We start from the raw sequence: 21915 nt of genomic DNA on the forward strand, positions 1-21915 counted from the left end.
TTTTAAATATTATATTGCTTTGTCTATTGGGGGTTGGACAAAAACAGCATGCAAGTGGAGGTCAAGGACCAAATAGAGGAAGTTGAATCTCTCCTCCCACTTTTCTTTGGAAATGGACTCTGGAAAGACAGGAGCTCAGAATTTTGGTCTGTATGTAATACCAACTTCCCAAGAAACAATAGCCAAATGATATAATTTAATATCAGCTTCAGATAGGCCCCAAGACCAAATATTTGTCCTTTCTTGAAACAATATAAGGTTTTGGGTGAATTCAGTTCAGGGTCATTGGGATTAATGGCAAGCATTTTATACCCACAGAACTGTTTCATCATCCCTATTCTCATCCGTTATTTATCCTCATGCTTCTTTTGAGATTATGTGCACGTTCTTTCTCTTATATACATACAATCACGCACACACACACATGTGCACACACACACACATGCATGCACACACACACACACACACACACACACACACACACACACACACACACACACACACACCTTAACCCCCAAATCAAGTAAGGACCAAGAATAGAAACCAGATTTTCTGTCTTATCTTTGAATATATGGAACACTGAAATAAGAAAGTACTGAAATCATCTTAGATTTCAAATCACAGTCAGACAACAGTTGCCAAGGAGAAGCACATAACCTATCTTGGTTTGTGATGTGAACGTAGAATAAAACTTTGCTGGGTGTATTTCCTGATATTTTGAGTTCCTTTGTAAGTATGACTTTTCCGCCCTAACATACTGATAATGTTGCCACATTCACTAATCTTTAAAAGATGGTTTAGAGGTAACATGCTAACGATGTTTTGTAATATTGAAGTTTAAACCATCAAGACGAAAGAAAGTTTCTTCAGGTATTATAAGACTATTTTCCTCCATTTATGTTTGTTTCTTTGTTTATTTCAAGACAGGGTTACTCTGTGTAGCTCTACCTGTCCTGGAATTTGCTGTAGACCAGGCTAGCCTGGAACTCAGATATCCATCTATGTCTGCATACTGAGTTTAATATTAAAGGTGTGCATCACCGCAGCCAGCTCTAATTCTTATACTGACACCCTTCTTTTTTTTTTTTTTTTTATTAACTTGAGTATTTCTTATATACATTTCGAGTGTTATTCCCTTTCCCGGTTTCCGGGCAAACATCCCCCTCCCCCCTCCCCTTCCTTATGGGTGTACCCCTCCCAACCCTCCCCCCATTGCCGCCCTCCCCCCATAGACTAGTTCACTGAGGGTTCAGTCTTAGCAGGACCCAGGGCTTCCCCTTCCACTGGTGCTCTTACTAGGATATTCATTGCTACCTATGGGGTCAGAGTCCAGGGTCAGTCCATGTATAGTCTTTAGGTAGTGGCTTAGTCCCTGGAAGCTCTGGTTGCTTGGCATTGTTGTACTTTTGGGGTCTCGAGCCCCTTCAAGCTCTTCCAGTTCTTTCTCTGATTCCTTCAATAGGGGACCTATTCTCAGTTCAGTGGTTTGCTGCTGGCATTCGCCTCTGTATTTGCTGTATTCTGGCTGTGTCTCTCAGGAGCGATCTACATCCGGCTCCTGTCGGTCTGCACTTCTTTGCTTCATCCATCTTGTCTAATTGGGTGGCTGTATATGTATGGGCCACATGTGGGGCAGGCTCTGAATGGGTGTTCCTTCAGTCTCTGTTTTAATCTTTGCCTCTCCCTTCCCTGCCAAGGGTATTCTTTTACCTCATTTAAAGAAGGAGTGAAGCATTCACATTTTGATCATCCGTCTTGAGTTTCGTTTGTTCTAGGGATCTAGGGTAATTCAAGCCTTTGGGCTAATAGCCACTTATCAATGAGTGCATACCGTGTATGTCTTTCTGTGATTGGGTTAGCTCACTCAGGATGATGTTTTCCAGTTCCAACCATTTGCCTACGAATTTCATAAACTCGTTGTTTTTGATAGCTGAGTAATATTCCATTGTGTAGATGTACCACATTTTCTGTATCCATTCCTCTGTTGAAGGGCATCTGGGTTCTTTCCAGCTTCTGGCTATTATAAATAAGGCTGTGATGAACATAGTGGAGCACGTGTCTCTTTTATATGTTGAGGCATCTTTTGGGTATATGCCCAAGAGATGTATAGCTGGATCCTCAGGCAGTTCAACGTCCAATTTTCTGAGGATCCTCCAGACTGATTTCCAGAATGGTTGTACCAGTTCGCAATCCCACCAACAATGGAGGAGTGTTCCTCTTTCTCCACATCCTCGCCAGCATCTGCTGTCCCCTGAGTTTTTGATCTTAGCCATTCTCACTGGTGTGAGGTGAAATCTCAGGGTTGTTTTGATTTGCATTTCCCTTATGACTAAAGATGTTGAACATTTCTTTAGGTGTTTCTCAGCCATTCGGCATTCCTCAGCTGTGAATTCTTTGTTTAGCTCTGATCCCCATTTTTTAATAGGGTTATTTGTTTCCCTGCAGTCTAACTTCTTGAGTTCTTTGTATATTTTGGATATAAGGCCTCTATCTGTTGTAGGATTGGTAAAGATCTTTTCCCAATCTGTTGGTTGCCGTTTTGTCCTAACCACAGTGTCCTTTGCCTTACAGAAGCTTTGCAGTTTTATGAGATCCCATTTGTCGATTCTTGATCTTAGAGCATAAGCCATTGGTGTTTTGTTCAGGAAATTTTTTCCAGTGCCTATGTGTTCCAGATGCTTCCCTAGTTTTTCTTCTATTAGTTTGAGTGTGTCTGGTTTGATGTGGAGGTCCTTGATCCACTTGGACTTAAGCTTTGTACAGGGTGATAAGCATGGATCGATCTGCATTCTTCTACATGTTGCCCTCCAGTTGAACCAGCACCATTTGCTGAAAATGCTATCTTTTTTCCATTGGATGGTTTTGGCTCCTTTGTCAAAAATCAAGTGACCATAGGTGTGTGGGTTCATTTCTGGGTCTTCAATTCTATTCCATTGGTCTATCTGTCTGTCTCTGTACCAATACCATGCAGTTTTTATCACTATTGCTCTGTAATACTGCTTGAGTTCAGGGATAGTGATTCCCCCTGAAGTCCTTTTATTGTTGAGGATAGCTTTAGCTATCCTGGGTTTTTTGTTATTCCAGATGAATTTGCAAATTGTTCTGTCTAACTCTTTGAAGAATTGGATTGGTATTTTGATGGGGATTGCATTGAATCTGTAGATTGCTTTTGGTAAAATGGCCATTTTTACTATATTAATCCTGCCAATCCATGAGCATGGGAGATCTTTCCATCTTCTGAGGTCTTCTTCAATTTCTTTCCTCAGTGTCTTGAAGTTCTTATTGTACAGATCTTTTACTTGCTTGGTTAAAGTCACACCGAGGTACTTTATATTATTTGGGTCTATTATGAAGGGTGTCGTTTCCCTAATTTCTTTCTCGGCTTGTTTCTCTTTTGTTTAGAGGAAGGCAACTGATTTATTTGAGTTAATTTTATACCCAGCCACTTTGTTGAAGTTGTTTATCAGCTTTAGTAGTTCTCTGGTGGAACTTTTGGGATCACTTAAATATACTATCATGTCATCTGCAAATAGTGATATTTTGACCTCTTTTTTTCCGATCTGTATCCCCTTGATCTCCTTTTGTTGTCTGATTGCTCTGGCTAGAACTTCAAGAACTATATTGAATAAGTAGGAAGAGAGTGGGCAGCCTTGTCTAGTCCCTGATTTTAGTGGGATTGCTTCAAGTTTCTCTCCATTTAGTTTAATGTTAGCAACTGGTTTGCTGTATATGGCTTTTACTATGTTTAGGTATGGGCCTTGAATTCCTATTCTTTCCAGGACTTTTATCATGAAGGGGTGTTGAATTTTGTCAAATGCTTTCTCAGCATCTAATGAAATGATCATGTGGTTTTGTTCTTTCAGTTTGTTTATATAATGGATCACGTTGATGGTTTTCCGTATATTAAACCATCCCTGCATGCCTGGGATGAAGACTACTTGATCATGGTGGATGATTGTTTTGATGTGCTCTTGAATTCGGTTTGCCAGAATTTTATTGAGTATTTTTGCGTCGATATTCATAAGGGAAATTGGTCTGAAGTTCTCTTTCTTTGTTGTGTCTTTGTGTGGTTTAGGTATAAGAGTAATTGTGGCTTCGTAGAAGGTATTCGGTAGTGATCCATCCGTTTCAATTTTGTGGAATAGTTTGGATAATATTGGTATGAGGTCTTCTATGAAGGTTTGATAGAATTCTGCACTAAACCCGTCTGGACCTGGACTCTTTTTGGTTGGGAGACCTTTAATGACTGCTTCTATTTCCTTAGGAGTTATGGGGTTGTTTAACTGGTTTATCTGTTCCTGATTTAACTTCGATACCTGGTATCTGTCTAGGAAATTGTCCATTTCCTGAAGATTTTCAAATTTTGTTGAATATAGGTTTTTATAGTAAGATCTGATGATTTTTTGAATTTCCTCTGAATCTGTAGTTATGTCTCCCTTTTCATTTCTGATTTTGTTAATTTCGACTCACTCTCTGTGTCCTCTCGTTAGTCTGGCTAAGGGTTTATCTATCTTGTTGATTTTCTCAAAGAACCAACTTTTGGTTCTGTTGATTCTTTCTATGGTCCTTTTTGTTTCTACTTGGTTGATTTCAGCTCTGAGTTTGATTATTTCCTGCCTTCTACTCCTCCTGGGTGTATTTGCTTCTTTTGGTTCTAGAGCTTTTAGGTGTGCTGTCAAGCTGCTGACATATGCTCTTTCCTGTTTCTTTCTGCAGGCACTCAGCGCTATGAGTTTTCCTCTTAGCACAGCTTTCATTGTGGTCCATAAGTTTGAGTATGTTGTATCTTCATTTTCATTATATTCTAAAAAGTTTTTTATTTCTTTCTTTATTTCTTCCTTGACCAGTTTATCATTGAGTAGAGCATTATTCAATTTCCACGTGTATGTGGGCATTCTTCCCTTATTGTTATTGAAGACCAGTTTTAGGCCGTGGTGGTCCGATAGCACGCGTGGGATTATTTCTATCTTTCTGTACCTGTTGAGGCCCGTTTTTTGACCAATTATATGGTCAATTTTGGAGAAAATACCATGAGGACCTGAGAAGAAGGTATATCCTTTTGCTTTAGGATAGAATGTTCTATAAATATCCGTTAAGTCCATTTGGCTCATGACCTCTCTTAGTCTGTCTACATCTCTGTTTAATTTCTGTCTCCATGATCTGTCCATTGATGAGAGTGGGGTGTTGAAATCTCCCACTATTATTGTGTGAGGTGCAATGTGTGTTTTGAGCTTTAGTAAGGTTTCTTTTACGTATGTAGGTGCCCTTGTATTTGGGGCATAGATATTTAGGATTGAGAGTTTATCTTGGTGGATTTTTCCTTTGATGAATATGAAGTGTCCTTCCTTATCTTTTTTGATGACTTTTAGTTGGAAATTGATTTTATTTGATATTAGAATGGCTACTCCAGCTTGCTTCTTCTGACCATTTGCTTGGAAAGTTGTTTTCCAGCCTTTCACTCTGAGGTAGTGTCTGTCTTTGTCTCTGAGGTGTGTTTCCTGTAGGCAGCAGAATGCAGGGTCCTCGTTGCGTATCCAGTTTGTTAATCTATGTCTTTTTATTGGGGAGTTGAGGCCATTGATGTTGAGAGATATTAAGGAATAGTGATTATTGCTTCCCTTTATATTCATATTTGGATGTGAGGTTATGTTTGTGTGCTTTCATTCTCTTTGTTTTGTTGCCAAGACGATTAGTTTCTTGCTTCTTCTAGGGTATAGCTTGCCTCCTTATGTTGGGCTTTACCATTTATTATCCTTTGTAGTGCTGGATTTGTAGAAAGATATTGTGTAAATTTGGTTTTGTCATGGAATATCTTGGTTTCTCCATCAATGTTAATTGAGAGTTTTGCTGGATACAGTAACCTGGGCTGGCATTTGTGTTCTCTTAGGGTCTGTATGACATCAGTCCAGGATCTTCTGGCCTTCATAGTTCCTGGCGAGAAGTCTGGTGTGATTCTGATAGGTCTCTCTTTATATGTTACTTGACCTTTTTCCCTTACTGCTTTTAATATTCTTTCTTTATTTTGTGCGTTTGGTGTTTTGACAATTATGTGACGGGAGGTGTTTCTTTTCTGGTCCAATCTATTTGGAGTTCTGTAGGTTTCTTGTATGTCTATGGGTATCTCTTTTTTTAGGTTAGGGAAGTTTTCTTCTATGATTTTGTTGAAGATATTTACTGGTCCTTTGAGCTGGGAGTCTTCACTCTCTTCTATACCTATTATCCTTAGGTTTGATCTTTTCATTGAGTCCTGGATTTCCTGTATGTTTTGGAGCAGTAGCTTTTTCCGCTTTACATTATCTTTGACAGTTGAGTCAATGATTTCTATGGAATCTTCTGCTCCTGAGATTCTCTCTTCCATCTCTTGTATTCTGTTGGTGAAGCTTGTATCTACAGCTCCTTGTCTCTTCTTTTGGTTTTCTATATCCAGGGTTGTTTCCATGTGTTCTTTCTTGATTGCTTCTATTTCCATTTTTAATTCCTTCAACTGTTTGATTGTGTTTTCTGGAATTCTTTCAGGGATTTTTGTGTCTCCTCTCTATGGGCTTCTACTTGTTTATTTATGTTTTCCTGGAATTCTTTCAGGGATTTTTGCGATTCCTCTCTGTAGGCTTCTACTTGTTCTCTAAGGGAGTTCTTCATGTCTTTCTTGAAGTCCTCCAGCATCATGATCAAAAATGATTTTGGAACTAGATCTTGCTTTTCTGGTGTGTTTGGATATTCCATGTTTGTTTTGATGGGAGAATTGGGCTCCGATGGTGCCATGTAGTCTTGGTTTCTGTTGCTTGGGTTCCTGCGCTTGCCTCTCGCCATCAGATTATCTCTAGTGTTACTTTGTTCTGCTATTTCTGACAGTGGCTAGACTGTCCTATAAGCCTGTGTGTCAGGAGTGCTGTAGACCTGTTTTCCTCTCTTTCAGTCAGTTATGGGGACAGAGTGTTCTGCTTTCGGGCGTGTAGTTTTTCCTCTCTACAGGTCTTCAGCTGTTCCTGTGGGCCTGTGTCTTGAGTTCACCAGGCAGCTTTCTTGCAGCAGAAAATTTGGTCTTACCTGTGGTCCTGAGGCTCAAGTTAGCTTGTGGGGTGCTGCCCACGGGCTCTCTGCAGCGGCAGCAACCAGAAAGACCTGTGCCGCCCCTTCCGGGAGCTTCAGTGCACCAGGGTTCCAGATGGTCTTTGGCTTTTTCCTCTGGCGTCTGAGATGTGTGTGCAGGGAGCAGTCTCTTCTGGTTTCCCAGGCTTGTCTGCCTCTCTGAAGGTTTAGCTCTCCCTCCCACGGGATTTGGGTGCAGAGAACTGTTTATCCAGTCTGTTTCTTTCAGGTTCCAGCGGTGTCTCAGGCAGGGGTCCTGCCGCTCCTGGGCCCTCCCCCACGGGAGCCCAGAGGCCTTATACAGTTTCCTCTTGGGCCAGGGATGTGGGCAGGGGTGAGCAGAGTTGGTGGTCTCTTCCGCTCTGCAGCCTCAGGAGTGCCCACCTGACCAGGCGGTTGGGTCTCTCTCTCACCGGGTCTGGGAGCAGAGAGCTGCTGCGGGCTGGGATCCGAGGGTGTGGGACTTCCGGTAAACACAGAACGTGCCCGGTCCTAGAGAAATTCTGCTTCCGTGTGTCCCAAGCTCACCAGGCAGCTTTCTTGCAGCAGAAAATTTGGTCTTACCTGTGGTCCCGAGGCTCAGGTTCGCTCGTGGGGTGCTGCCCATGGGCTCTCTGCAACGGCAGCAACCAGGAAGACCTGTGCCAGACGCCCTTCTTTAGTTCAAGCATTCATCAGTGTAAATTCTCCTGATTTCTGGAACAGTTTGTGAAAGTGGTGCTGGGTTTTTATGTTATATATGTATGCTTCTAAAATTAAAGTGAGTGTTAGTAGTCTGCTCCTATGGTAGTAGGTGTGTGCAACTGTCCCCATTATGACTTCTGGGGTTGTAACAGACTTGAAAAAGTTCTTGGTGTTTGATATGCATTAGCCATTAATTGTTCATTCCACACACTAACAGCTTTTATGATGGTTTTATGGTATATTTGGAAGCCATTTTAGAAGCAACATACTCAACTGATGATTCTCAAACTTGAATAATAATCATTTTATTTTTATTTTTAAAGACCTTCTTAACGTTGAACATGGCTGTTATCACTTTAAATTATTATTTATTGATTTAAACCATAAAAGCATAAAGATAGTTATAATTGTCTTATAAGCACAGCACAGGTGTGGATATGGGTATATAGCTTTTAAAAATTTTAAATTGACTACAAATAAAGTTATAAAATTAATAAGATTCATAACAGCACATTTTACATGAAAAATGAAGTTGTTTTTCCCATTCAAACTAATGCTTAAAATGTGAGCATAGTGATGGCTGTTTCGTTGTATTAGATGGAGCGAACACAAAGGTTAAGGGCTTTCAAGACTTATGTGGCAAGTACTTCACAAAGTAAATGTGTGGCCAGGTGTCTACCAGCCTAGAAGACACTGAAATGGAGTAAGGGTAACAGGGAAGAGTGATGAGGGAAGTGCTATCATGTGGGAATGCAGAGGCAGGTGAACTAAGGTTCAGAATTTAGAAAATATGGCTTTAGTTGTAAGGCAGGAACAATTTAGAAAAGCTATGGGTTTGTTAGAGGCATATAATTAACTTGCAGGAATCTTGCAGGGAGGAAGCCAGCAAAATAACCTGCCAATTCATATTTAGTGAATGTAGCCAGAGACCAACAGGCCAAGGAAGAATTAGGTCTGGAGCACAAAACAAAAGGCGCAGAGGAGGGTCGTGCGGGAAGGTAAAGGGTGGCACTTATTTGTAGTTTTGGTCTAAATGCTCTGAGATATACTGTGTTATTGTGATCTCTCACCGCTTAAAATATTCAAATAAATACACAAATGTTTGCCCTTGCTTTACCATGAACACATATTTACATCTGAAATTTCTTTCAGGTTGTCATCAGTAGTTCACAAAAGGGTAAATTGTTATTAGTTCCAAACAATGATAGGTAGAAATAAGAGACATTCTCTGAACATTTTAGTAATATTTAATTATGATGTAGCTATGTAGCTTATCCTGAACATGCATCTACAAATTGTGAGCAGGATGAATTTAGACCAGTTCTTAAATAGCAAACAGTAGTAGCAAAAAGAATCCTGCTGGAGAACTTTAAACTAGACTAGCAGATCTATCTGAGGGCATGGGTAATTTGAGAATCCTTGTGGTAAACTGCTTCATGCTTCAATAAGTAAAGTTCTTTCAACTTCCAAGCCACCTTGACATAGCTGTTGGGGCAATCGGCCCACGACTCCACTGTGATGATGCCATAGTTGTCCTTATAAATAGTTATTGTTCGTTGCGCATCTCATAAGGATTTAAGAAAATGTCTGTGGTGGATTAAGTGAGAATGGTTCCCATAGGACCCCATATATTGGAATGCTTGGTCCCTGTTTGGTAAAACTGTTTTGGAAAGATTAAGCAGTGTGGCTTTGTTGGAAGAGAGGCGTCACTGGAGGTGACTTTGAAGGTTCATAAGCCTATGGCAGGTCCAGACTCAAGTGCTGTCTCTTTCTGTCTCCTTCCTAGAAATGAAGGTGTAAGCTCTCAGCTACTGTTCCGGTGCCATGACTGTCTGCCTGATCCCGTGCTTGCTGCCATGATTATAGATGCCCCCTAAAAGTGTAAGCAAGCACACAGTTAAATGCTTTCTTTTATAACTTTTCTTGCTTATAGTGTCTCTTCACAACAAAAGAATAATAGCTAAGAAAAGGACTAAGCCTGGGATTAGAGCCCACAACTTATCTTTTGAGTTTATCATCTATTATTGTTCTTTGGGATGAACATGCACTAAGAAAAATGAGATGAACTTTAGACCAAGCATTTCTCTGCATTTATACTTTCTTATTTCTATTACATTTCTTCTCTACATGGTGTATACATCACCCCCAGACAGACTGAAGTATCGCCAACCTAAAGATTGTCAGGTCAGATTCCTACAAATCATACACTTTATCATCCAGTGTCGAGTTTCTAACTAATTTCAAGGTTACTAAGTCAATAAATACAGGCAAGACATTGAAAGGATTTTTTTTCCCACACGCCAGTTGTAGTAGTCATGTCTCTTCTATGTAAAGTTGCTGGTGAAGATTGAAAATCACCTCCAATAGTTGAGGAAATTTAAGTTTGAAAAGATCTCCATTTCATGTTTGTTTAACTTATTCAGCATTCTTTGTAAAAATATGATAAAGACAGAGAAAGAAAGCAAGAGAACAACAGCCTTCCTAATAGGCACAAATAATATAAAATACCATGGTATGACTCTAAACAAACAGGTGAGAGGTCCGTTTGACAAGAACTTTAAGTCCCTAAGAAAGAAATCAAAGAAGACATCTGAAGATGGAAAGATCTCACATATTCGTGAATCTCTAGGATTAACATAGTAAAAATGTCCATCCCACCAAAAGGAATCTATAGAGTCAATGCAGTCTCCAAAATTTCAGCACAATTTTTATAGACATTGGAAGAGAAATTCTCTACTTCATATTGAAAAACAAAGACCCAGAATATACAAAACAATTCATAACAATAAAAAAAAAACTTCTGGAGGAATGACCATCTCTGACCTCAAGCTGTACTACAGAGCAATAGTGATTTAAAAAAATCACATAGTTTTAGTACAGAAACAGACAGGTTGGTCAATGGAATAGAATCAAAGAGCCACAAATGAATCCACACACCTACAGACACTTGGTTTTTGACAAAGAATCAAAAAACCATACAGTGGAAAAAGAAAGCATCTTCAACAAATGGTGCTGGTCTAACTGGCAGTCTGCATGTAGAAGAATGCAAAAATTGATTTATATTTTTCACCCTGAGCTTTTGCTCAAGTCCAAGTGGATCAGGGATATCAACATAAAACTATTTTGAAAATCAATCTGGTGGTTCCTCAGAAAATTGGAAGTCGTTCTACCTGAAGACCCAGTGATACCACTACTGGGCATTTACCCAAAAGCTGCTCCACCATATCACAAGGACATGTGCTCCACTGTGTTCATAGCAGCCTTAATCGGAATAGCCAGGAACTCGAAGTAACCCAGATGACCCTCAACTGATAAATGGCTACAGAAAATGTGGTTCATTTACACAAGGGAACACTCTTCAGCTATCAAAACCAAGGTCATCATGTGTTTTGTAGGCAAACGTATGGAATTAGAAAGTATCTTCCTGAGTGAGGTAACTGAGACACAAAAGACATGTATGGTATGTACTCACTGAAAAGTAGATATTAGTCAAAATGTACAGAATACCCATGATGCACCCTACAGACCCTAAGAAGTTAAACAAAAGGAAAGCCCAAGTAAGGATGCTTAAATCTCACTTAGAAGGGGTAACAAAGCAGTCATCGAAGGCAGAATTAGGTAGGGACCTGTGTAGAAGATGAGAGGGAAAGGGGAATGGGGGTCAGAATCAGGTATGGGAAGAGACAAGAGAGGGGCCCAGAGGGCCAGGAGAATGAATGGAAATGTGTAGCAGTGGGGATGGGGTGGGGAGTTGAGGGGAAACTTAAGGAAGTCCCAGTGACCTCGGATTGGGGAGGCTCCTAGGACTCAATGTGGGTAAATTTAACCAAAATGCCCAACAGTATGGATACCCTGAAGAGACTAACTCCAGTAGTCAGGACACCCAGTGGAGGGATGGAAACACCAACATACCTATCAAATTTTCTACCCCAAATCGCTCCTGTCTAAAGGAAATTTGGGAACAAATAGGAGCAGGGACTGAAGGAATAGCTGAATAGTGACCGGCCCAACTTGGGATCCATCTTATGGGCAGGCACCAATCCCTGACACTATTGCTGATGCTATGTTGTACTTACAGGAAGGAGCCTAACATGGATGTCCATTGAGAGGTTCTATCAGCAGCTGATCGAGACAGATGCAGATACAACCAAGCATTGAGAGAGTTTGGGGACCCCGATGAAAATGTTAAGGTAAGGACTGAAGGAACTAAAAGAGATGGGCAACCCCATAGGGAGATCAACAGTGTCAACTAACCTGGACCCCTGGGAACTTCTAGATACTGAGCTGTTAAACAAAAAGCATAAAGGGTGTGGTCTGTGGCCCTGGTACTTACATATAATGGGGCTGTCTTGACTGGCCTCATTGGAAGGGGATGTGCCTAATCCTCTAGACTTGATGAGGGCCAGCGCTCTTCCAGAGGTGAAGGGGAGGAGGAATGGGAGAAAGAACACTGTGATGAAGGACTGGGAGGGAGGTAACATTTGGAGTGTAAATAAAATAATTAATTAATTAAAAAAGACCAATATAACTATTGTATTATCTAACTTAAGGCAATCTAGAATTACCATTGGTCTATCTAATCAGAAGTCTAATTATCTCATGTGAAGAATGTTAGACTGAATCACTTCCTTCTTTATCTTTCTAGAAGTATCTTTGTGGTTTTGAAGAAGGAGACTGGATCATAGAAAATGTTTCAACTCTTTCCCAACACTTCCTTGATTACTCTAGCCAATATTCTCTCTTTTTATTTCTAACACTTAATTGTATTTTCTCACCTGTATTAGACTTATTTATCTGATTCTTCTCCCTGGAATGTATCCAAACTGACATATAGTACTTTTCAAAATATTTTCCACAATAGTTATTTTTTACATAATCTTTGAAATAAATAAATATGAGAAAGTAAGAAATTTCCATTTTAATTCTTTCCCCACAGATATTACGGTTGAGTTTGTAGATAGAAACTAGATGGCATATATTCAAATGTCTGCTTGTTTAAGTGGTAGGACCCATACAGAGTTATAGAACATAATAAACTAAATGGAATTATCTTCCCAAATATTTCTATCCTTTTAAAATACTAGTTTCCCCTTAGGACTTGTATTTGTAGTGATGAGTTTGACCCCATGAGATGTTCCCTGAAAAACTTCACTGTCTTCAGGACAAATCCTACCATGTATAGCTATTCCTCACTAGAATATCAAAATCAACACTAGTATACCATGATAATGGAACTTTACTGAGTTAAGAATAGAGATTTAAAAGGACAATGGTAGCCCAACTAGCAGGCTTTTTACACTCCTCCTAACTCTTACAGAATTTCATTTTTAATATGTAAGTATGTTTGGCAATAGTTTAAGCTAGTCTTCTTCTGAGGAATATTGGCACATGTCCAGAAATCAGAGTATTGGGCTAAAGGATAGAGATGTGTTATGTGATTGTTTTGAGGAGAAATAGGAGTACAAAATCTTTACTGAATCATGTAAATTATCCACTAGGATGATCCAGTGTAGAGAATTAATACAAACTAATGTACCTACGTTTGGTAACTGTTAAAAATCCAGTGTCTCCTTCTATTACTTTTTCCATACAAAGAGAATTTTAAAAAGCCAGTGGATACATATAATTGAGGTCTATATTATTCGAATAACAGTGTGCTTTCCTTTTTGTTTGAAAGAGTAGGCTTCTTGGAAGGCGTGTTACTTTTACAATAGTAAATGAAAATGTGCCACAGACTTAACCACACTACTTGTCTGAGCTTTTCTCAGAGTCCAAGTGAGGCTAAACTGGTCAGTTAGGTTCTCCTAAGGTTGGAGTTGACATGTGGGTGGGGATGGTTTCTCATCGGTTGGAAAGTGATCTGCTTTCTTATCTCCCATGTTGTTTTCCAGAGGGTTAAGGATCTGTCACTGTCGTGAGAGGGGGCATGACAGCAAACAGGCAATCATGGTGCTGCTAGAGTGTCAGCTGAGAGTTCATAGCCCAGCTCTCAAGCTAAGAGAACACCAAGGATTGCCAGAGGCTTTCTAAACCTTAAGCCCACTCAGTGGTACACCTTCCCCAACGAGGCCACACTTCATACACTGCTATTAAATGTAAACCCAGTTTTCAAATGAGACTTATGGGGGACATCTTATTCAAACCATAGGAAAAGAAGAGAGTTAAATATACATACTATCAAATACAATATACTCACTCAGTGAAGTACTTGCTAAAATTCCCATATTTTCATAAAAGTAAAAAAAATTCTATGAAACTATGAAGGATGGTGAGTCATCAAAACAATCCGGAAGAGAAAAAAGTTCAAGTCATATCTTTTATTTCAAATTATATTGACACACACTTAGCCCTACATACTTGTGAGTTCTATACTGGAAGGTTTAACCAATAACATATTTGAAACACCTATGAACAAAGCATCTGCACTGAATATGTGCAGTGTTTTGTTGTCATGATTCTCTAATACACGTTGTGTGACTATATATATTAACATATATGTATATCACTTGTATTTCAGGTAGTATAAATAATTTAGAGATGATTGCAAAATATATACAATTAAGATGGATACATAGATGGAAGATCGATGAACAGACAGACAGACAGACAGACAGACAGACAAAGGGATTTCATGGGAATCAGTTCATATAATGATGGAGGCTAATAAGTCCATGGTATAATATTTGCAAACTGGGAATCAGAGAGCTAGTGATATATTATGGTTTGAATCCAATCATTCAAAAATAATAGAATTTGGTGAAGGTCATAATTTTGTCAACTTGACAAAGACTAGACACATCTGGGCAGAAAGCCCCTCAGATGAGGTGCCGATTGATGTGGGCTGTGTCATCCCTCTGTAGGTAGACTGCTACGTAGGAAAGAGGAAGCCGGGGGGAGTAAGGAAGTAAGTACCATTTCTTCATGGTCTCTCTTTACTTCTTGCTTTGAGTTCCTGCCCTGCCTTCTATGAATGGTTGTAATCGCTTAAAGGCTGTAATCTTTAAGCCTCCAAACCCTTTCACCACCCAGAGAAGCAAGTTTAGACAGTGTTGAAACATTCAGCCTAAGGATCTAAATCTGTGGGACCTTACTTATAAATTTCAAAGGTTCAAGGCCTAAGACCTAGTATTTTGTTTGAGAGCAGAAGGTGGATATCTCATCCCCAAGAAAATGACTAGCCTTTTTTTTCCCCTGTCTTTTGTTTTGTACTCAAACTCTCAATGTGCTAGGTAACATTAATGGCAAGAACCCAATTCAAGTACCAATTTCTCTTGCAAACATACCCAGAAAAAGGTTTTTCTTTGTTTGTTTGTTTTTTGTCTTGTTTTGTTTTAGTTACCAGAATCTTCTTTAACCTTGTCAGGCTGGTATTTGAATTAACCGTCTCACTGGTAATCCTGTCCACTTACATAACTATTTAGCCATTCTTTCACCTGTTTCTCTCTCATATGTTCCATTCCATTTAATGATAACATCTGATACCCCAAATAAGTAAACAGTTCATCCCTTCTTTAGAGTACATCCCACATCTTCCTTTTATCATATTTTATTTTAACCTTTGTAATATTCCTGGAGATGATCTGTTTCGCTTTATTCCACATCTTCCTGAAGCTACCTTACTCTACACTGTGATCAACAATTCATCATTCATTTAATACATAATTGTAGTTTTTATTCTGTATCATGCCCTGGGAGAATAGCATGAAAACAATGTTCAACGGGGGAGCCTGTTTTACAGAAATCATTTTGAAATTCTTGAGCCTTTTAGGCCTTAAAGCATGGTCTGATATGATTTATTTCCAAATAATAAGCAGTTTGAAAAAAAATCCCTGTGCTTGGTTGATGCAATATGTATTTTAGTAATTTACAATGGAAATCTTTTGGTTTTCAGAGATGTATAGTGAGTGAGTGACTTATGCTTTGCAAAGAATTTATAATTTATTCTCTACATTTGGAATATAGCCTAAGGAAATTCCCTTAACCTCTATTCTGGTTTCTCATTTCAAAAGGAATGGTTATATAGGAGGTTACAGGAAGTTCTTTGGTTGCTATGAACCAAGACTTCTATGAATGAAAATTAAAATACACATTTTTGTTTATTCATCTTAAAAGCCTTGAGTATAAATTAAGTGGCCTAAATATAGTGGGGTATGATTACTAATGCATATAAAAGTATATTTGAATATCATCCTTTATTCTTTTACAAATCAAAGGAAAACCAAGCAGGAGACCAAGGCTAAAGCATTTGACCCTGGTAGTATATCAGGGCCACAGAACAACTGGGAACAGACTCTACATATTTTTGTCTTGTGGCTTAAATCAAAGAACATTGGAATATGCTTCTTCTTCAAGGTAGGCTTTGGGGAAATTAGAGGTGCAGCCTCAGGGAAGGTTCGGCATCCCAAAAGAAGAGAAGGAACTTCTGGCTTTGATCCAAGAAGGCAGAAGAGAGGCAAGAGACCCGACTCTCTGGAGTAGATGTTTGAAACATCTGCTTTTGCACTTATACCTTGGGTAGTGTCCAGTACTTGATGTCTAAAAAGAAAAAAAGCCCAACTTTTATATTTTCATTTGCTAAATCATTAAAATCTGGAAACTACCCTCCCTAATACCTTTTACTCTGGCACAATTCCTCCCTTTTGAAACCTGGTCCATTCAACTTTATTAAGTTAAGCAGAGCTTGAAAAATAATAAAAATATTTCTTCTACTAAGGTCGATGATACATAAGAATCGAAAGCTTGCAAAATTTCAGTTATGATAGAGTGTGCCAAGAGGACCTAAAAGTGTTTCTGGAGGATAAGAAGTAATTTCAGATATTCTAATGGTTCTTAGTTGTACTGATAGAATCCATAATTTATTTATTTGCAATGCTAACATTCAAATCCACAAAATATTGACTTTTATTAGCTCTTTTAACTTTCTTTAGGTCAAGAAATGTCATGTGATGGACATGGTAAATCAAGAAGAGGAACAAAATACGAGTACAAACCTTCCATTTATAATGCTTCACTCTTACAATGGGTACCAGGGAACTTACCCCCAAGAGAAGTAACCAGTTACAGACACTGAAGGTTGCCCTCAGTGTTTGCTTTGAGTCACCAAGAATAAGTTTTGTTTCTGAGATAGTAGTTTGGATCAGAGTGTTCTATACACTGTTCTCTAGTTGGGATGAAAATACTCAATAATAGAAAGTTTTCTAGTGTTTTCCTCTAGATACTTTGAGACATTTAATTGGATCATAACACCTCTGTTCTGGGAGGGACTAAAATAACCGCTCCGTTATAGTTTAGTCTTTGCCTGTTCCACAAAGCTCACGTGTTGAGTTTGTTCGAAACTCTAGGAGGTGAAGCCTACTTTGGGGAGGTGAGTCATATGTAGCACACACTTGAATGCCATACTGTTCCTACCCCTTCTCTTGCCCTATCTGCTCCATGACCACTATCATGTGAACACCTTTTCTCCACTACCCTGTGATTTTTGCTCTATCCAGAACCAAATTATGGACCATGATATCTGAAAAAGAGAACTAAAAGAAAGCTTTCTTATTTTTAAGTTGTTTATGTAACAATGATGGATTGATTAATTGATTTGATGCACAAATCAAACCTTTCAATTTTAAATCTCATCTTTTCTCAGAAATTTCATGTCTGTTTCCTCATGGCTAAGTTGTTCATGTTGTCACTAGCTCCCTTTAATCAGTGATCCCTCCTTTCTCAGTTTTAGTTTTTTTCAGAACCTCCCTTGAGCAATACAATTTGGAATAGCTACTTCACAAGTACATCCACATGTAAACATTTTTATTTACTTAATTATATTAAGCTAATTATTTATTATATATTTAAATTAATATAATAATATTTTCAATGGAGAGAATCATAATATTATAGATGGAAGGGATATGCACTTTAGAAATATAGATGCTAAAACTTCCACAGCCAACTTGTTTGAGGACACAGGGAGGATAACCCAGGTGTAAATCACGCTGTTGGTGAGTCGGAGGATCTCTGCAGAGAACCTCACTGAGTCACCATCTCTTCTGAGTCATGTTTCTACTCTGTGTATGGATAGCAATTAAACACTGAAGTCTTAAGTTTGTATTTTATGAGACACAATTAATAAAGTAGGGTTTTCATTTTAGAAAATGAAAAAAGAAAACTACAAAATTATAAGAATGAGGTCGAAGGAAAAAAAACTCTCACTATTTAAATGGGAGCTTCAAATCTAAGAGCTAACAGAGACTGATTTGTTATTTTGAACGTTTATGAGCTAGATAACCTTATTGTCATATGTTGGTAGTTCCAGCACTCAGGAGGGGGAGCAGGGAAATCATAAGTTTGAGGCTACCTTGAGCTATAAACAAACAAAGAAACAAGCATGAAAGGGCTGATATTGCCTCCCCTCAGTGTTTACCCAGCATCTGAGAGGCTTCTCTGATTTAAAAAAGTAACATAACATTAAAAGAAAAAGAAGGCAGGAAGGCGGGAAGAGAAAGGGGGGAGAGGGAGAGACAGAGACAAAGATAGGAGAGAGAGAGAGAGAGAGAGAGAGAGAGAGAGAGAGAGAGAGAGAGAGAGAGAGAGAGAGAGACAGAGAGAGAGAGAGAGAGAGAGAGAGAGAGAATGAGAGAAATATTTCATAAAAAGAAGTCACAAATTAGAAACTTCCCTTTTGTTAGAGACTTAGCCCACATTTTTCCCTGTAGAAATACAAAGCTGCCAGCCCGTCCTAAGGCTTCAAGCCATTGGTTCTTGGCCTCTGTCTTTACAGGCCATATTTTGAAAATGAAAAATCGAAAAACCCTACAGAGGTAGAAATTTCATTTACCCCCATGGGGAAAACATTGCATTTTCTGGGTATTCTTTTGTACAGGGGAAGGAAGAGAACCCCAAGAAAAAAACATTAGCAAAAGCTTCTCTTTTTTAAAGATAAGAAATGCTATGAAAAGAGCAAACCCTGAGAATTATGTTTAATAACATCAACGATGAGCTTCCTGGCAGTCTGTACCAAGCAGTTAAAGACCAAGCAGCATGTTATAGAGGCTGGATTAGTAAAAATGGTCTACAGCAGCCTAATAACGAGCCAGAAGATTTAGTCTCTCAAACAGAGAATTATGAGATATGAGTGATTCTATATTTAAGAAGTATGCTACAGTCATCGCATTGATTTTTAGTAGGAGATTTGAGCTTGACTCCAAGCAGGGCCTGAAAAATGGAGAAGAATGCTCTAAGCCACCACATTAGTGCCCTGCAGAATATTTTAAAATTATTTAACACACAGCATCTCAGTGTCAACAACTCATCAAAGATAAACTATCTAATTAACAGAACCCTTCGTAGTATTTGATAACTGAGTCTTGGCTCCGTTTTTATGCCAGAAGGGCAATCCTTGATAAGCAGGAATTATGAAAGCAGATTTTAAAAAGCATTAATTCAGAAATAGAATAAAATTAGTTTACAGTTAACCCCCTGATGATATTTAACGTATTTAAAACCACTTTCCTTAAAGATAGCACCCAGGGCTTGCCCTTACCCAGTGTCAGCCTTTGTCCAGACTATCAGTCTATGTTTTAAGTCCTTTGTTTTGGGCCAGCCACCTCTATGCTCAGGGTAATTGACACAGGTCCTGTACTAGGGGACAGATGAGTTTATCCTGCCATTGAATCCCTTCACAAGATGCCTTAATTATTAGGACTAATTCCAGGGTTTGTGCTCAATGCTCTACTCAAAAAGCCCCATTGTTTTCTCTTTCCAATTCCGTGTTGGCAACACTTTCAATGACAGATCCAATAAAGAATTACCAATTGGTAATTCTTTTTTGGATCTGGGCAGACGTGGAAATGGGACTGCAAGAGTGACCCACAGGAGTAGTTGATTTCTATGTTGTGTTTTCTCACAAGTAACCGAGCTGTTGCAAGACAGAATGAAGACTCTGAACAGGCTACATTCTCGTTTGTGACTCCTAGAGTTCATAGTAATAATTCATAATTTCCTTTACAAGTAAATGAAAATTCTGAACTTAGAATGCGGATAATTGTGCGTAAAGCCAAGACACTTCGTTAAAGATGGTGTCTCCATGTTTAGATGTGATATGTCAATAAGAAAAGACAGGAATATGATGATTATTGCAGTCACATAGATCAGGTCTCCAAAATTTCATACTATAGCTTTGGTGTATGTGGAATCTTTTCCAGCCAAGAATCTACAGTCACAACATATTTACTTCTGCCTTGGTGAGTCTTGGTCGTCATCCTATCTACACCAGCAGTGGTAGGCATATATTAAGAGTTTATTTACTTCCCACAAACAAAGGTGCTACTCTTTTCCCTCTTGACATTGCTGTTTCAGTGGATAAATTGTTAATATCTTAAGACTAATTATAATTAACTTTGGCTATAGAATTATGAATGCCTATATTTTTAGCTCTTCTTTTAAAGATAAGAAAACTTCACTGTTGCAATATTAAAAAAAGTGTTAATTCCCCGTTTTGTGTTGTCCCTTCAGACATACCAATTCTAGTTTCCTATATTCAGCTAGAGATTAGGATACATGAAAAAAGTCAGGTTTCTACTACAGTGACTTCAAGGAATGGTTATCATCCTGACTTAATGTGTGAATATCATCCTTCAACCTAGAGAAGCATGGAAAGTACTTGGGATATGGTCAAAGACATGGATTCCTGACTGCCACTTTTGGCTTGGGAATACTCGGTCCAAAAGCAAACCATGTTACTACAGTTTTCAACATTGAACATTTTCAACATTGGGATTAAAAGAAATGGATTTTTTCACTGAATTGAGGGAGGAGGGATTTTATCCTACCTGTTACTGTTAACAAACATTTTCTTAACAAATGGACTTTGAATTGACAACTAGAGGGTCAGTCTCTAAATGAGTAATTTAACCTGCCAGAGTTATCTTGTGCTTGGTGTCTTCTTTACAAGCTAAGTCATTCTAACAGATGCTGCACACTTGTAGGGCCTTTCTTGGAAACCTGATGTGAATGCTTTTCAGATTTCATTTTCTTATCTTCTTGGTGATAAGAACCCATCATTGCATGGAGATCAGTTGTATCCACACATGCCAGTATGAGTTTCTGCTTAATCTTCTGTACGTTGGATTTATGGAAAGTAATTGACTTCTTTCTGGTTCTGCCTATATTGTGATCCTAGTAGATAGCTACTCTGCGGAGTGATGGCATTTCATGTTCCCTTGGGCACTTAAGTTAACTTAAGGTGGTGAACTGTACCAGCTACAATTCAAAATGTCATATGAATTCTATCCATGGAGATGCTGTTTTTAAGTCTGGCATAAGGTGTGGTGTGGTTTGTCCATATGATTTCTTAATAGTGTCTTCTGAAAACAAAATAACAAAATATAATTTATGAAGTTCTTTCCAGTCAGGAAATTTTGAGTCTTGTCTTCTAGAAAGTTCAGAAATAGTTTTAAACTTGAGTGGTTCATCTATAATGAACTAATTTTGTCTATAAAGAGAACACTCATGGTTCTTCTATACATGGTAACAATTGGTTAACAACTACAACAGTTGTTCATTTTCTATACTGAGTTGCCTTGGTACTTTTATCATTTACCAATCGACTACTTTCTATCAACTGTCAATGTATGGATATACGTTTGGACTTCTACTGGTGTACTTACTGTATAAAATATATTAATTCACTAAATCATTTTATTTTATAATAAAATTTACAATCAGTAGTGTAAGTTTTCCAATTTTTCTTTGATTAAGAAATTGTTTGGGTATTTTAGTTCCTATGTTGGTATGTAGGTTAGAATAAATTTGTCAATTAATTAAAAAATGCTTTGTTCTCATTGTTAAACAACCACTGATCCAGTTTCTCTCATTTTATTTTAATTGATCAGCTGTAGAATTTTATGCACATTGAATGGGATCATACTGTATGTGCAGATTAATGTGAACTGAATTGACATTTTAGTGATATTCTTAATGGTGCTGGAGCCCAGAATATTAGTACACTATACTTTTAAAATAGTAATTTATTTAAAGTGATATTTTCATTTTAAAATAATATTTTATAGTTTTCAATATAAGGCTTTTAAAATAGCTTTGCTAAATATATCCCCAAGTACTTCATGCTTTAAATGTTATTTTTATTGAGGTAGT

General features: G+C 38.3%; 1 long non-coding RNA gene across 20 annotated transcripts in view; it reads left to right on the top strand.

Moving 5' to 3' along the window:
* The window catches only part of LOC102552721 (uncharacterized), a 166816-nt gene extending 148413 nt beyond the window's left edge, over positions 1-18403 (top strand). For 17 of the 20 annotated variants that reach the window (XR_010065315.1, XR_010065311.1, XR_010065320.1 and 14 more), the window contains 4 exons: positions 9560-9654; positions 11852-11963; positions 14634-14677; positions 15987-18403. This is a non-coding gene — a long non-coding RNA (uncharacterized LOC102552721). Of the gene's footprint in view, positions 1-9559; positions 9655-11851; positions 11964-12418; positions 14434-14633; positions 14678-15986 lie in introns of those variants that run through there. The other 3 variants (XR_010065319.1, XR_010065312.1, XR_010065318.1) reach the window with 3 other exon arrangements.
* Positions 18404-21915: the final 3512 nt, after the last annotated feature.

Source organism: Rattus norvegicus, chromosome 3, assembly GCF_036323735.1.
Source record: "Rattus norvegicus strain BN/NHsdMcwi chromosome 3, GRCr8, whole genome shotgun sequence".
In the NCBI taxonomy this organism is placed as follows: Eukaryota; Metazoa; Chordata; class Mammalia; order Rodentia; family Muridae; genus Rattus; species Rattus norvegicus.